General features: G+C 40.8%; 1 long non-coding RNA gene across 2 annotated transcripts in view; it reads right to left on the reverse strand.

Moving 5' to 3' along the window:
- Positions 1–3,120: 3,120 nt before the first annotated feature.
- LOC121081494 overlaps positions 3,121–15,149 on the reverse strand; it is a 37,256-nt gene continuing 25,227 nt past the window's right edge. Inside the window, exon 3 of one of the 2 annotated variants that reach the window (XR_005825708.1) lies at positions 3,121–3,938. This is a non-coding gene — a long non-coding RNA (uncharacterized LOC121081494). Of the gene's footprint in view, positions 3,939–11,496; positions 11,586–15,149 lie in introns of those variants that run through there. The other variant, XR_005825709.1, reaches the window with a different exon arrangement.

Genomic DNA, 15,149 nt, shown 5'->3' on the forward strand with positions numbered 1-15,149 from the left:
ATGCCCAGAGCCAGGGGAGGGATGGCAGGGTGGCAGGAGAGCACCTGGAGGGTAGCACAAAGGAATTCCAGCCACTCCAGCCAGTAGGGCAGCTCCATCAGGGGCCCAGCTTAAGTGCCCCTGTGCAAATGGGGAATAAATGAGAGGAGTTAGAGACACGTGTCCACCTGCAGGGCTGTGGTCTTGCTGACGACGTGGTGGGATTGCTCCTGTGACTGCAGTGTTGGAATGGAAGGATAGAGGCTCTTGAGGAACGACAGGCAGGAGACATGAGGAGGGGTGTTACCCTCTATGTCAGTGACCAGCTGGAGTGCATGGCGCTCTCCTGGGGGTGGGTGAGGAGCTGGCCAAGAGCTTATGGGTCAGGACTGAAGGGAGGGCAGGGACAGATGACATTATAGCAGGGGTCTGCTACATTCCCCCCCAGCAGGAAGACCAAGTGGATGTGCCCCTCTATAGACAGATAGGGGCAGCCTCACATTCACAAGTCCTGGTCCTCACGGGGGACTTCAACCACCCCAGTATCTGTTGGATGGACAGCGCAGCAGGGCATAAGCAGTCCAGGAGGTTCCTGCAATGCATTGGAAATAACTTCCTTCTCCAAGTGATAGAGGAGCCAGCAAAGAGCGCTGCTATGCTGGACCGTGCTCTCATCAACAAGGAAGGGTTGGCAGGGAATGTGAAGCTCAAGGGCGGCCGACGCTGCAGTGACCATGAAATAGTGGAGTTCAAGATCCTTAGGTCAGTGAGGAGGGCGCACAGCAGTCTCACTGCCCTGGCCTTCAGGAGAGCAGTCTCTGGCCTCTTCAGGGATCTGCTTGGTAGAGTACCACAGGAAAAAGCCCTGGAGGGAAGAAGGGTCCAAGGAAGCTTGTTAATATTCAAGGATCACCTCCTCCGAGCTCAGGAGCATCCCAAGAAAGAGGAATTGAGGCAAAAACACCGGAAGGCATGCACGGATGGACAAGAAGCTCCTGGGCCAACTCCAACACAAAAAGGAAGGATACAGGGTGTGGAAGCAAGGACAGATAGCCTGGCAGAAATATGGATAAATTGTCACAGCAGCCAGGGATCAGGTTAGGGAAGCTAAAGCGCTGATAGAATTCAATCTGGCTGGGGACACCAAGGGCTACAAGAAAAACTTCTATAGGTATGTCAGTGATAAAAGGAAGACTAGGGAAAATGTGGGCCCTCTCCGGAAAGAAACAGGAGACCTAGTTGCCCAGGATATGAACAAGACTGAGATACTCAACAAATTTTTTGCCTTGCTCTTCAGCAGCAAGTGCTCCCGCCCCACTACCAAAATTGTAGAAGGCAAAGGCAGGAACTGGGAAAATGAAGAGCTGCCCAGTGTAGGAGAAGGTCAGGTTCAAGACTATGTAAGGTATCTGAAGGTGCACAAGTCCATGGGACCTGAAAAGATGCATCTGTGGTTCCTGAGGGAACTGACGGATGAAGGGGCTAAGCCAGTATACATCATATTTGAGAAGTTGTGGCAGTCCGATGAAGTTTCCTCTGACTGGAAAATGGGAAACATAAGCCCTATATTTAAAAAGGGAAAAAAGGAAGACCTGGGGAACTAAAGGCCAATCAGTTTCACCTCCGTGCCTAAGAAGAATATAGGGCAATTATATTGCAAATTATAATGAGACACATGGGAAATATGAAGGTGACTGGTGACAGCCAACGTAACTTCATTAAGGGTAAATTTCACCTGATGAATTTGGTGACCTTCTACAACAGGGTTACAGCTTTGATGGATAAGGGAAGAGCAACTGACATCATCTACCTAGACTTCTGCAAAGCATTTGACACTGTCCCACACAACATCCTTGTCTCTACATTTGAGAGACATGGATTTGACAGGTGGACCACTCAGTGGATAAGGAATGGGCTGGATGGTCACACTCAGAAGGCTGCAGTCAATGGTTCAATGTCCAAGCGGAGACTGGTGATTAGTGGCATTCCTCAGGGGTTCACACTGGGACCAGCACTGTTCAACATTTTTGTCAGCTGCATGGACAAGTGGGATTGAGTGCACCTTTATGGCAGTGTGCTCCCCTGCCCCATCCTGACCTTTGTTTCCATGGCAATGCTCAAGTGATAACCATCTGTGACAATTGTGATGGCTCTATCTGACTCAAAGCACAAATACAGGTTGTGTGGAGAACAGATTGGAGCAGACCTAAGAAGAAGGACTTGGGGCTGTTTGTTGACAAAGAGCTCAACTTGATCTGGCAATGTGTGCTTGCAGCCCAGAAAGCCAACTGTATGCTGAGATGCATCAAAAGAAGCGTGGCCAGCAGGGTGAGGAAGGGGTTTCTCCTACTCTACTTGATTCCCATGAAACCCACCTGCAGTACTGTGTTCAGCTCTGTGGCCCCAACATAAGAAGGTCATGCATGGAGCTGCTGGAGCAAATCCAGAGGAGGGCCACAAAGATGATCAGAGGGCTGGAGCAGCTCTTCTATGAAGACAGGCTGAGGGAGGTGGAGCTGTTCAGCCTGGAGAAGAGAAGGCTCCAGGGACACCTTACAGCAGCCTTCCAGCACCTAAAAGGGCCTACAAGAAAGTTGGAGAGGAAGTTTTTACAAGGGCATGTAGTCATGTAGTAATAGGGCAAGGGGTAATTGTTATAAAATGAAATGGTAGATTTAGAGTAGCTGTTAGGAAGAAATTCTTTACTGTGAGGGTGGTGAGGCACTGGCACAGGTTGCCAAGAGAAGCTGTGGGTGCAGCATCCCTGGAAGTGTTGAAGGTCAGGTTGGATGGGTCATTGAGCAACCTGGTTTAGTGGAAGGTGTCCCTGCCCATGCCAGAGGGATTGGAACTAGATGATCTTTAAGACTCCTTCCAACCTAAACTATTTTATGGTTCTATGATTCTGTGATTCTGTGACAAGCTGGAACAGGTGCAGAAGAGGCTATAAGCATATTCAGGGGATTGAATTAAGTACATACATAAAGTACAATTTCCAGGTACGTAACAAGAAATAAGAGTATTTAATGTGAGAATAATTAAGAAAATTAAAAAGATAAGAATTTTTTATGAACAAAAGGACACCAAAACGTTAAGGTTTCTACTTATATAGTAGTAGTAGTAGTAGCAGTAATGGTAGTAGTAGTAGTCGTAGTAGCAGCATGGGACAAAGAACCTGTTTTGGTTTTGGTTGAAAACAATAAGTACATGGAAAGAATTGCACTGTAATTCCCAAAATGCTTTTTGTCTTATAAGTTCTTGAGCATTTCTTGTGTCTGAGAGAGTCTGTATTGCTAATTACCTTCACTTTATTTATATCTTATGCATGACAAGTCTTAGGACTTTTGTTGTTTGCCTAGTAGGGCCAGAAACGATTTCCTCTTCCATAGCTCATTCATTTATAACTTCACATGTTTTCTTTTGTTTCTTGTTTTTCTTTGATGCATTGGAAACTATCTCCAGGCAACAGCTCTGGAATGAGTGCATCACAGTTTTTAGTGGTTTTAAAGTTTCTCAGGTGTCGGCTTTACAAATCCATAAGGTACACCTCAAGTTAATGAATCGTAAGATATGGAGTCAGGAGTTATTTGCTGGGTAAGCCAGTTTACCATGGATTTGTGTGAGAAGGGCTTGCCTCTCCTAGTAGCATGGGTTAATCTCTTCAGATATCTTAAGAATTTTCCTAAACTTCCTATTTTATTATGGAACACACTGTTTAAGAGCTTGAACACTGCGAATGCCTACACTCTCTCGCTGTATTCCCGAGCTGATTATAAATTTGGCTTTCAGTCTGTTATTCAGTCTATCTTCAAAGTGTCTGTAGCAGGCTTCCTCCTATGTGCTCATCACCTGGAGTGACACAAAGATGGTTCAGGTCAAGCTGTACTGTCCCTTCCCATCATGGGCTCAGGCCATATAGGTGGTGTTGCCAACCTCTGCTGTGGGCACTTTGAAGCCTCCTGCAGGGACAGAAAGAGGAGAGGGTGTTTCTTAATTTATTTTTGCACTTCTGACATCTTCACATTGCAAACTGCCAAGGCAACTATTCCAACTCATCCCATTTATTCGCAGCTTTTGAAGAATCCTTAACCTATGTGAAGATCCCATTTTTTACCTGGAAAGACAGCCAGAAGCTCATAGACCTCCAGGGTAATGGATCGAGACCCTTCAGTCCTTTACAGGATATTGATATGAAAGACATAGCCTGTTTATCTGTGAGATGCTATATTATCCTGCAACAATGTAGGAAACAAAATCTGTTAAATATGCAGGTACTTTGAAAATGGTTTGTTTGTTTTCTCTTGCTTTCCCTGTGACTGTGTATCAATTAATGGGAATTGCTTGGTTTTTCATGTTGCATTTAACCAGGCACAATACCAAAACAGGTCTCTACACCAAAAAGTTCCTTGAGTTACAGATTTTCCCAGAGATTAAATTACTGCTCAGAAAAGTCATATTTGGATGGCAGGATGGCTGTGACTTAATTTCTTAGTGATTAATATCAGACTGGCAAAACATTGTCAGTTGGAAACGTAAATAGTTAGCAATTTTATACATTTGTACAATTTTGCAGCAAAACTTGATTGTCAGAAATAGGACTTTTGGGAGTCAGAATCAGTAGATATTCACCCAATATAGTAGAAGAAGATGTTCCTACTGGAAGCAGCAGTCCAAGCAGTCTATCACTGAAGTGATAGGTCTGAAAGTACTGTGAAGCATCTCTGTTGCGAGTAAGAATAAAACAATATTTAAAACCCTTTTGAGAGTTACTGTGAACAATTTTTTGGGGTTTGTTTTTTTTTTTTTTTGGTTATTTTTTTTTTTTTTTTACTTAGACACATTTTCACTAACTTGCCAGTATGGAAGCATGTTTCTTACCCATTTTTTCATCCAAAAAATCAAAACCAGAACTCCACAGAATTCTTCCCTCTTGCAGTAAAGTAGGTAAATTTAAACACTGATGGTAAAAGTAGATAGTCTTAGTGGACCACTGTTTTATAAAGGGAATTAGGATTCTAAAATAACAGTTTAAAACTGTAATTGAAATATTTTTATATAGTATTTATATTATAGATTTGGAAGATGAAGTTTAATATATATAGCACTATGAAGAGGTTGGTCTTCTTCAAATCATTGTAAATATTTTTGCTTGAGATAATTACTAGAGAATGTTTACTACATTCAGGTATTGCACTATACTCAAAGCCCACTCATCTGGAGATTTTATTTGTGACTTGCCTAAGGAGCCATGAATTTTGAGCATGCATCCTGAACATTTTTCCTTGTTTCCACAGATGGAAAAGTGAGCAAAAGGTTGACATACAGCCTGAAAAACATTGAGGCCAATTTTCAGACATGTTCAGGTTCTGCATCACTTTAGAGATCTGTCTGAATATCATGAAAATTGGAAACATTCCAAATTTACAAAGAAGTGGAATAAATTCTGTCCCGAGGACCAGAGAGATATTAATGCAGCAGTCCACGGGGGGAATCCTAGGAAGACATCCAGCAAATCACAGTTTCCATGATCATGTTATAGCAGGAGGAGAAATGGAAAAGGAATAACTGCTTCCAGCAACAAGTGAAACTTTTCAGTTGTCGCAGCGCTATCAAAATTAGCTGGGGCTTTTCCCGCCCCATACCAGGTTAACATCAATAAGTAGTTCCTGTGCCTTGCCCCAGCACAGCCACCAATCCCCCACAAGGTTTCAAAGGTTCATCTACTGTCTGTGCTTTTTCTTCATCCTCTGCAGGTCAGTCCATCCTGCTTCCTGCCTCTGCTGTGTCCAGATTCTCTCTTCTCCAGGCTCCTCTTCCAGCCAGCCTCTCCTCATCCTGGCCCCCTTTTTCTCCCAGGGCCTCTCCTTGTATCTCCTACATCTGGGGCACGCTCGCGCTCGCTCTCTCTCTCTCTCCTCCCTCTGCTTCTCCCAGGCCTCTCTTCATCCCATCCTCCTCTTCTATACCCCGTAGAGATATTTAATTACTTAGCAAGAACCAGCCACAACTGCACATTATCCACATCGGCTAACCCCTTCCCCCCCCCCCCCCCCCCCCCCCCAGCCAAGACAGCCCACAGCTGTGTATTATCAGTGTTAATTAACCCAGCTTCATTCCTTTACAGTTCCTCTACAATTCCTCTACATCTCCTCTACATCTCACCCAAGCACATTAGTATGTTCTTCTCTGCAAACTAAGATCATATTCCCATAGAAGAAAGCCGTTGCCATCACAAGCATCACAAGCCTGGTGCATAAGGGTGACCCAAAACTTTGATTCTGCTTGTACCATTACAGTGGTTTAGACTACCATTTCTAGAATGATAAGCGGTGCCAGAGAGGTGGAGAAACATTTGAAGAATGTGAATAATATTATTGAAGTTACTGAAGTAATCTTTGGAGGAAAAGCAAAATGTGTCTCTCAAACCCCTGACTAGATCTGCTGATGTAAATTAGTATGACCACTGATGTATCAGTCTCTGCCCCTGTCCCTCCTCTAGGCTCCCAGGCTAGTAATGGAACATCTCATATAAGTCAAAATATTGCCTTTGCTATAGGACATTTTCTGGTCCTCTGTCACCAGTAGAAACATAATTCTCTGTCTTTAGCACATTCAGCTTTGTACATCACTACAGAGTTGTGTTAAAGAATACTTTTGATTTCTTCAAAAACTTGAGCACTAAACACAAAGAATTAGTACATAGAGATGGTAGCTAATAATTTGTAATGATCGTTTCAAGCACGTTGCAGGGCTAAGGCATGTTCACTCGCAGTTGCCCTCTCTGAGTGTAATTTTGGTTAATGTTATTAAATGTTATCCTTTCCTGGGTTTCCCTCATTTAATGTTCTCAGTTCCATATTTCTTCCTAACATCCACATTTATGTTTGTAATATTTTCTGCAGAAGCATTCTATGTGACTCATTTTTTGTTTGTTTGTGGGTTTGGGTTTTTTTTCCCCCAACAGATACCATTAATTTGTATTACAGATGTACAGTTTCTAATCTATTAACACACATACTGGTTTTGGTGCCAGTAAGGGTGTTATTAATGTTTGTAAATAATATGGATTTAAAAAACTGTAATAATGGTTCAGAAATAATCAGAAATTAGTATTATGGTAATTACCATCACTTATTTTTCTTGGGTCATTATAAAAATATTGTTAATTCAGTTTGGTAAAATCCAGGTGGCCTTAATTCTTTGGTTTCTTCAAAGGTCTATATTCTTTGAATGAATTCATTTCTGTGAAATTTGACTGCAGCTGCTCCTCATTTGGTTGTGATGTGGTCAGCATCCACTGCAGCTATTACAAACTATGCACTCCCACCTATACATTTAGAGTATGCTAAGTATTGTTGGTGCATTTATCCATCATGGACTATTTCTAAGCTGAAGGCATTCAAAAGAACAGCCAACAAATAAAAAAAAAATATATATTTGAAGAGAATCGCATTTAACTTTTTGTCATCAAACAGACTCTGAAAACTAACCGTTTTTTAATACGCTTTACTTCTAAGGGTCTTCGCTTTTTCTATCAAAGGGAAGTCTTGTATTTAACTGCTGGGGACTGACCTTCAATTAAGGTTTTCTCTAAACTCTATATTTAGCCATAATTATGAAGGGCTGGGCATAGGAACAGAAAGACAGGAGACAAAAGAGAAACTGAAGAGTTGGAGATGGGTATTTCAAAGCCATGCTGTCTGTCTCTTGAAGTGACTTAAGGCATGTTAGTTGATTCAGAAGTGCTTTAATTTATGCCATGTCCCTAGTTTCTGCAAGACTTGTCTTGGGTAGTGAATGAGAAATGTACTGCTGCTTCGGGGTTTGGTATGGCTGTTGTGCTGCTTCCTTCATATTGATCTCTGAGCAGATCTACATAACATAAGGGATTTTTTCCATAGTTTTGTGAGTTCATATATGCATGGCAGACAAAATCAGATCCCACACTGGCAAAGTGGGTCCCACTCTCTGCAATGGTTCAAATTAATCCAGTGTCCAATTTGTGAAGACACTGCTAAATGAGTGCAAGGACAGCTGGAATGGGACTCCCTAGTTTGTGTACATTTTCAAATGGTCTACAGTAGAATTAAACTAAGTCCTTGCCTATGCTGCCTGTATCTTTCATTTATCAGTTACAGTTGGCCTTGCCTCAGTTTTAGCCATCCGCACGCCAGCTGTCTAGTTAGAACTTATTATTTGTGCCCCATTTAAAGTCAAAACAGAAATATGAGCTCTCCCAAAAGATGTCTCACTCCATATATCTTAGACGTCTAATCTAGCGTTTAGCTTTCTCCATTCACTGGAGACAGAGCTAAAGCAAGTCTTTTAGAACAGCCAGCTTCTGCATGTATAATGTGAACTAAAAAGAATGTTAACCTTAATAACTTTTAATAATGGAATGAAAATAATTAGGTCCATAGAAATATTTTCAGTTACTTCAGTGGGGTTTGAGATTGTACTCTAAGGTTCCCCTTTATTTTTCTGACATATTCTGTTTTTATTTTTCCCTAAGTAGTTTATAATAATGCTGTTAAGTGTTGAACCCCTGAGTCTATGTACTGAGGTCCTTTTTCCACTGACTTTTTAAACCTCGTCAAGATAAGAGACTGATGTTAGCCAGAATTTTCTCTATATTACTAAAAAAAAATCTAAGCTTTACTTGGATAATGCTGTTTTATCCTGTACAGCAATGCTTTCTGCAGATATACAGAGGAAAGTAAGGATAAATACTTTGATACCTCAGGATGTATTTCTGCACAATTTGATATCTCACTTCCATATAACCCCAAAGAAAAAAAGGAAAAGAGATCTTTCCTTTGAATAAGATCCAGCACTCATAGATATTAACAGAGTTCCACTGACCTATTTGGAGCAAAGACATTTTTTTAAGAACAATTAGGTTTTGTTTCATCATTTAGTCACTGCTTGGATTTAACCAGAGATTTCTATCATAGAAGCATTATGATGATTTAAAAGAGCTCAGTATTTCTGAATATTTGCAGAGATTACTTTGCCTTGTGAGTCTTGAAAAAGAACCACATATCAGCTGACTGTACGGCAGATTCCTTAGTTTCTTGAATGACTATTGAGTTCATCCTTATTCAGATGCACCCTATGCAGACACCCAGATAAAACAGAAACAGAGGGCTTATCAACAAACAGATTTAAAGAAACAGACAGACAAACAAAGAAACAGACAAACGAAGAAATAAATAAACAAACATTCTGAGGAGTTAGCCTTGGTGGGAGAATGCAAATCAAAGCTTTCTGGTAGATCTCTATTCACATTTAATGCTGAAATATTTTATTTCTTTGGTATCTAAACTTGAGAGTATTTGGGGTATTGCAGTTCAGTATTTCTTATTGGTACACAAATCAGTAATTTATAATTGCACAGAAGCCTGATACACCAGGACACGCTGTGGAAAAGCAGATAACCCAACAGCTGAAGTGAAGGCTTGAAAATAATGAGAGGTCCTTACAAATGTATATAATCTTTCATATCCCTGGAAGTCTGTGAGATGGAAACTTGCTAACAGGTCTCATAGCATGAATTGCCTGTGACTTCTTCAACCCAAGCATTATTCTTTCTGCTCCTTAAACTGAGTTAGTGAACTCCTCAGAATTCAGCAGTGTGGCTGCAGTTCAGATAAAAAATTTCCCTTTGCCTTTTTCATGAGGTTCACATTATAACTCCTTGTTTTGTACTGTAGTTTTGAAAGAGGAGGGACAGGTAGTCAATGTGGTGTTTCTGTCTACTTGGTTATACATCCAAGATAGAATGACTTTTTTAGGAAAGCATGGCTTAGAAAAACAGGGCAATAAACTCCAAATATGTCTAAAACTGACTGTCTGTGCCTATTTTTTCATCAACAGAACCCAACATTAATGCTTATCTAAAAGCAAGACTTTGAAATCAAGGGATAGCAGAGCAAACCAACACAAAACCTGTACTTTTCTAGTCTCAGATTTAACTTCATGCAGGCTATTAATTCAATCTACAGTAAAGAGGGAGCAGCTGTAAACTGCATTTCAAGAAGAGAAAAAAGTTCTTGAAAGCCTCATGGTGTTGAGAATAGGAATGTGAATTGTCGCTATTAGAAATGCATCCCTGGTAAGAAAGTGTTTCATTTAAATTTTAGCCACAGAAATATCAGTGAAGATCTAATGGTTCCAGAGCTGCTAACAGTTGAAATGGAAGGGACGTGCACATAATTCCCATAATTTTCTTAGTCCTCCCTTCTTTTTCAGACTTGTAAAGACCCAAGAAAGCTTTTGCACAGGTCCCCTTCCCAAAGCAGGTACACAAGCTGGGAACTACGTTATGACAATCTCATGTCAGAAGTTGCTTTTAAGCACAAGTTCACTGTATAATCAATAAAAAAGTGGTTTACTTGATGGAAGGTAGCTTGTATCTCCAAATCCTGGATCAGGAGTTTGACTCATGGTTTTTATGCTGAATATAATTCCAATGGGGGAAGGATAAAGCCCTGATTTCCTTTGCTGGGAGACAACTACTTTTCTGATCCATGACTGTATTACTAAGTGAAATATTGATTTGTGAAATCTGGAGTGACTTCTGCTTCTCCTTAAGCTACTCTTGAGTACAGGATAAAAAGCTGGAAACCAGAGACAGGTTACAAAGGAAGTGGCAAGACTTGGCTGTATACATGCACTATCCTCTTGATAAAACAGATCAGTCTGAAAATCTTGAACAAAACCACTGACTTTGCCATTAGAGTGAAAGGGCTGCATAGGCAGAAGTGATTTGTGAAAGGCGTTATATTCGTAATCCGTAAAGAATGATGCATTCTTTATATTCATCAAACAATTGGCATAAAGAAAAAACAGGAAACTTCCTTGAGAAATGTCTGCTGCTCATATCTTTTCAGAATTACCTTTGTTTTCCAAATGTATAGCAGATATAGTAAGTCTGTGCTTTCCATGCCGCTTCTCAGGCTTAGATATTGTACACATCCAATACTACATCATGCAAACCAAAAGGATTGCACAAACCCCATGAGTCAGTCCTAACTCTTTCCTGAGCCTGCTAGCAAGGGTGATAACTAACACTGAAGAACCTGTGTAAGGGATATAAGCAAGAATTAGATCAAGGATTAGACTCAAAGGTTAGTCTCAGTGTGACAGGCTCCTAAATTGACACCAAGGTAGGATTTAGATACCACAAGTCCAAAACAAAGGACTGGAAAACCTCTGGCCCATCTCTGTTCAGCCTTCAGTTTTTTGTTTTATACCAAAGTACTCATGATTGCACCTGGGAACCTTTTAAGACAGATATGACTTTGTCTTGGCAGAGACATTTTAGCACTCAGCTCACAACCAATTGCTTTGCCCAAATTGCTATCAGATCAGATAGCATGCTCTGGAAAAATGACAAAACAATGATTGGTTTTCTCCCCAAATGCAAATTTGGCTGTTTTATTTAAAGTGCAAACATCTGAAATGGTGTAGGTTCAGATTCGTTTTCAAATCTACATCTGGAGGCTTCCCCAAAATGCGGGTGAAAGGAACAGGAAGGAGGACTGATGAGGAGATGCCTTCCTCCTGAAGTTCTGTTATTTTGCAGTAAATTTTTGCTTCTTAGGCTACAGGGAAAGAAGAAAGGTGATTATTACTTTTTATATTCCTAGGACTCTTTCTGCTTCCTAATGAACTTGGGTGGGGCTGGGGGTGGGCAGGGGGGAAGCTGTGGTCTATAAGAACACATAAGAAGACATACAGAATAATATAGAAATATATGATAAAAAATGACACATCTGAAAATTTACCATTGCCATGGTTAGCTTTCTACTTTCTGGCCTCTGAAATGTAATGAAGTTTCAGGGAAGTGCTGGTCCTGTTGCCACTGTTAAGGGTGTGAGAAAGCTGCTGCATCAAGCAGATTCCAGGGCCCCAGGATCTCTCCTTTCTGGTTGTCACTGCGTTCTGGCTGTTGCATCCCCACTCACTGCACATTCAGAACCTGGTAGTCTATCCAACCCCATACAATAGATGCAGCTACTGCTTTCTCCCTTTGCAGGTTTGACCAGCAGCAAGGCTGAGGGTGTATCCCACAGATGCACACACCTTACACATCACAGAGGATGCAGACAGCGGGATGGACTGCTCAGACTGCCACAGGCACAGTGCTACCTTTAGTGGCACTCACAAGTGCACCAACGACATTCATGTAAAACATAAATATAGAAAGCCCAGTCCTGTTCTGCTTCTCCAGCTGATGAGGATTGAAGCTCACACATATACTCAATCTCTAGTTTCACAAATACTCATATTCACAGTCCTCAGGTACCAGCATGGCCTCTAGGTCTATCTAATGTATAAGTCTACTCAGTATGCAAGTTTCCTCCTACTCGTTGACTAGTCCAGCTTCAAGTCAGATAACAAACAGATGCATGCAATCACCCAGTCGTCTCACAAGGATCCCTACAGTCAGAGATGCCTTGAGTATTAGCACAGGCTTTCAGTCTACCCAATATCCAGGACTATATCCAGGACCCCCTACACACAACTGTCTCAAAATGTGAGCCTTTGAAGATGCAGGTCTTCTCCTACTCACCAGTTAGTTCAGCTTGAAGTTAGCTAGAGAGTTGTACATACACAGACATACAGGCATCATTAACTTGGGAAAAATCAATGTTTTTCTAGTTGTTGGCCTTAGACCTCTCACACATTCACACACATACATATACATGGCTACGTACATACAGACCTATAATCCCTCTGTCCAGTGCCCCCTTTCCCAGTTTCTGGCAGCCAAACCTCTGTGGCACACTAATCTCTGGATACTGATACCTATTCCTATGTGCCCCATGAACCTCAGCCCCTTTGCCAGTCTCTGGTACTTAGACCTTGCAGCACTCACATGTAGGACACAGAATAAAACTGCACAAGAGAAAAGTCAAGAAAAGCATTTAATAAGAAGGTAGGGCAGACTGCTGTGATCAGGCATGAGCTCCATCAGACAAGCACACAGCCTGGCAGCTTGCTGGCACGTGGCTGCTGCTTTTATCTACCCTCCTTTCTATTTTCCCACTTTTGTTCTTCCCCCATCCATCCTCACCTCCCCCTTCTGCCACCTTTCACACTTCCACTAATCATCCTGTGACAGGTTTTGCATGGTTCCAAAGCCCCTTCTCATAAGACTTGTGTCACTCTTGAGTCCCTCTTTTCAAGTTGACCCTCTGTGTCTGAGTAGTTTCATTAGTAGGCCATCAGCCAGTGGCTGAAGAGCTCAGGTTTTCATTATTATTTCCATTATCACCTGTTTGTTATCTCTGTGTGTCTGTGTGTTTAATTTATCCCTTTCCTTGTTAGTTGTTATTTCTTTTTTACTGAGTAGTCCTGAGCAAAGTAACTTAATGAACTAGGTGCTCTCACATGCTACTTACTCTCACCTATACAACAAATGGAAAGGATGAAACTTCACAGAGAAGAACTAACAGTAGCTATCCACTGAACAGGCTAGAACAAAGGGAGAACATCATTAAGAAATGTTAGCAGGATAGTAGGTTTGACCCTTCTCTCTCCCCCATTCCGGATGGCAGGGCACCAACATCCATCCTGTTGGGGGTCTAAAGTCTAGACTCATCCTTTCCTGACACTGAGACATGCCCTCAGAGAAAAAGTACTGAAGGCCAAGTGAAGTACTATGGTGTCCCAAGTGGATATAAATTGTTTACTACATTTCTACAGTGGAGACATCTAGGTTCCCTTTTCAGTCAGTAAAAGCCAGTAAGCACTTTTAGAGTGTGCTCCATCTATTTCTGTACTAGATGTTTTAAATATCTCATATAGCTCTCCCTTTAATCAACAGCATGATATTGGATCGCCAGAGGATGATTCATTTAATGTATTTGTGCATCTGTCAAAGCACGATACTCAGGAAATCATTCTCTAGGGGTATCAGTCCTCTTGTGCTGTAAAGGAGACAAGAAAACTAGCTCAGATATAAAAAATCATGATATGGTTATTGACAAGCAGGTAGTATTCTTCTCATGCTAGATACTCATAACATTCCTTTCCAAGAATTGATTAGGTTTAACTTTTAAAGGCTGAACTTACATTGTAAGTTTATATTATTTTCAGTCAGTGAGAGATAATTAATCTACCCACAGAGACTTAGTAGCTGGCAGTTTAGCTGTCTCAAGGAAGCATGTTTCCTGTTTAGATGCCTGTGTATCTACCGAGCTTCAGGAACACTTCTTTATATATAGATATTTTGCTTTTGCAGCAGTGTATGTACAGGTTGCAATACAGATCCCCTGTCCTGTCCAGATGAGAAGCAAGAACAGGTAAGACAAAACAATGAAGTATTAACAGTGGTTTCTTGTAGACTAGGAACTAGAGCACTGAAAGATTCAGTAACTTGCTTACAGCCATCCGCATCCTACTTAGTACAACTCAGATTGAATTTACCTCTTCATCAATTTAATTTTAACCTCCAGACTACATTTCCTCCACTGACATTTTTAATAGAGATTTTACTTTGTAATATTATGAAGTCTTATAATTTTGCTTCAGCACACTTTACCCAATATATTATGTAAAATACAGCACTTTGCATGAATGGACCATCACTATTAGATTACATATTTAGAAAATATATTTATATCACCACATTTAAAAAAAAATCTTTAAAAAATAGGGTAAAAATAGTAAACAACAAATTCAAATATTAAAAAAAAATAATGGTTCAACAGCATCCCCTTCCCCACAGCATCCTTTTTCCAGTTCTTCCTCATAGGCATGAGTAAGAAAACAAAATGTCTTCAATTAATTAATGGAAGACAAAAAAAGGCAAAAAACCAAACCAAAGCAAAAAAATTCTAACACAGGCCAAGGAATTCACCCATCAATTACTGCAAGGCATAACTGTTCAGTGGCCTTGAATGAAGCATATTCTTTTGGAACTGTAATACCAAGCAGAGATATTATGAATAACTTCCAATGTTTTGATTTAATTTTTGCATTCCTTTGTCAAGCTTTGTAGAAGCTGGTATGTTATCCACGTTTAGAAGCATAGCAAATACTATTTCTCAGTTTTATGCGTCTTGCATATTACCAGGTATTTCACAGCTCTGTGAAGCAGATGGCTTTTTTTCTAGCATATCTTTATTTTATCTTCACAGCATTACAGCATTCAAAGCAGA

Source organism: Falco naumanni, chromosome Z (assembly GCF_017639655.2).
Source record: "Falco naumanni isolate bFalNau1 chromosome Z, bFalNau1.pat, whole genome shotgun sequence".
NCBI classification, from domain to species: domain Eukaryota; kingdom Metazoa; phylum Chordata; class Aves; order Falconiformes; family Falconidae; genus Falco; species Falco naumanni.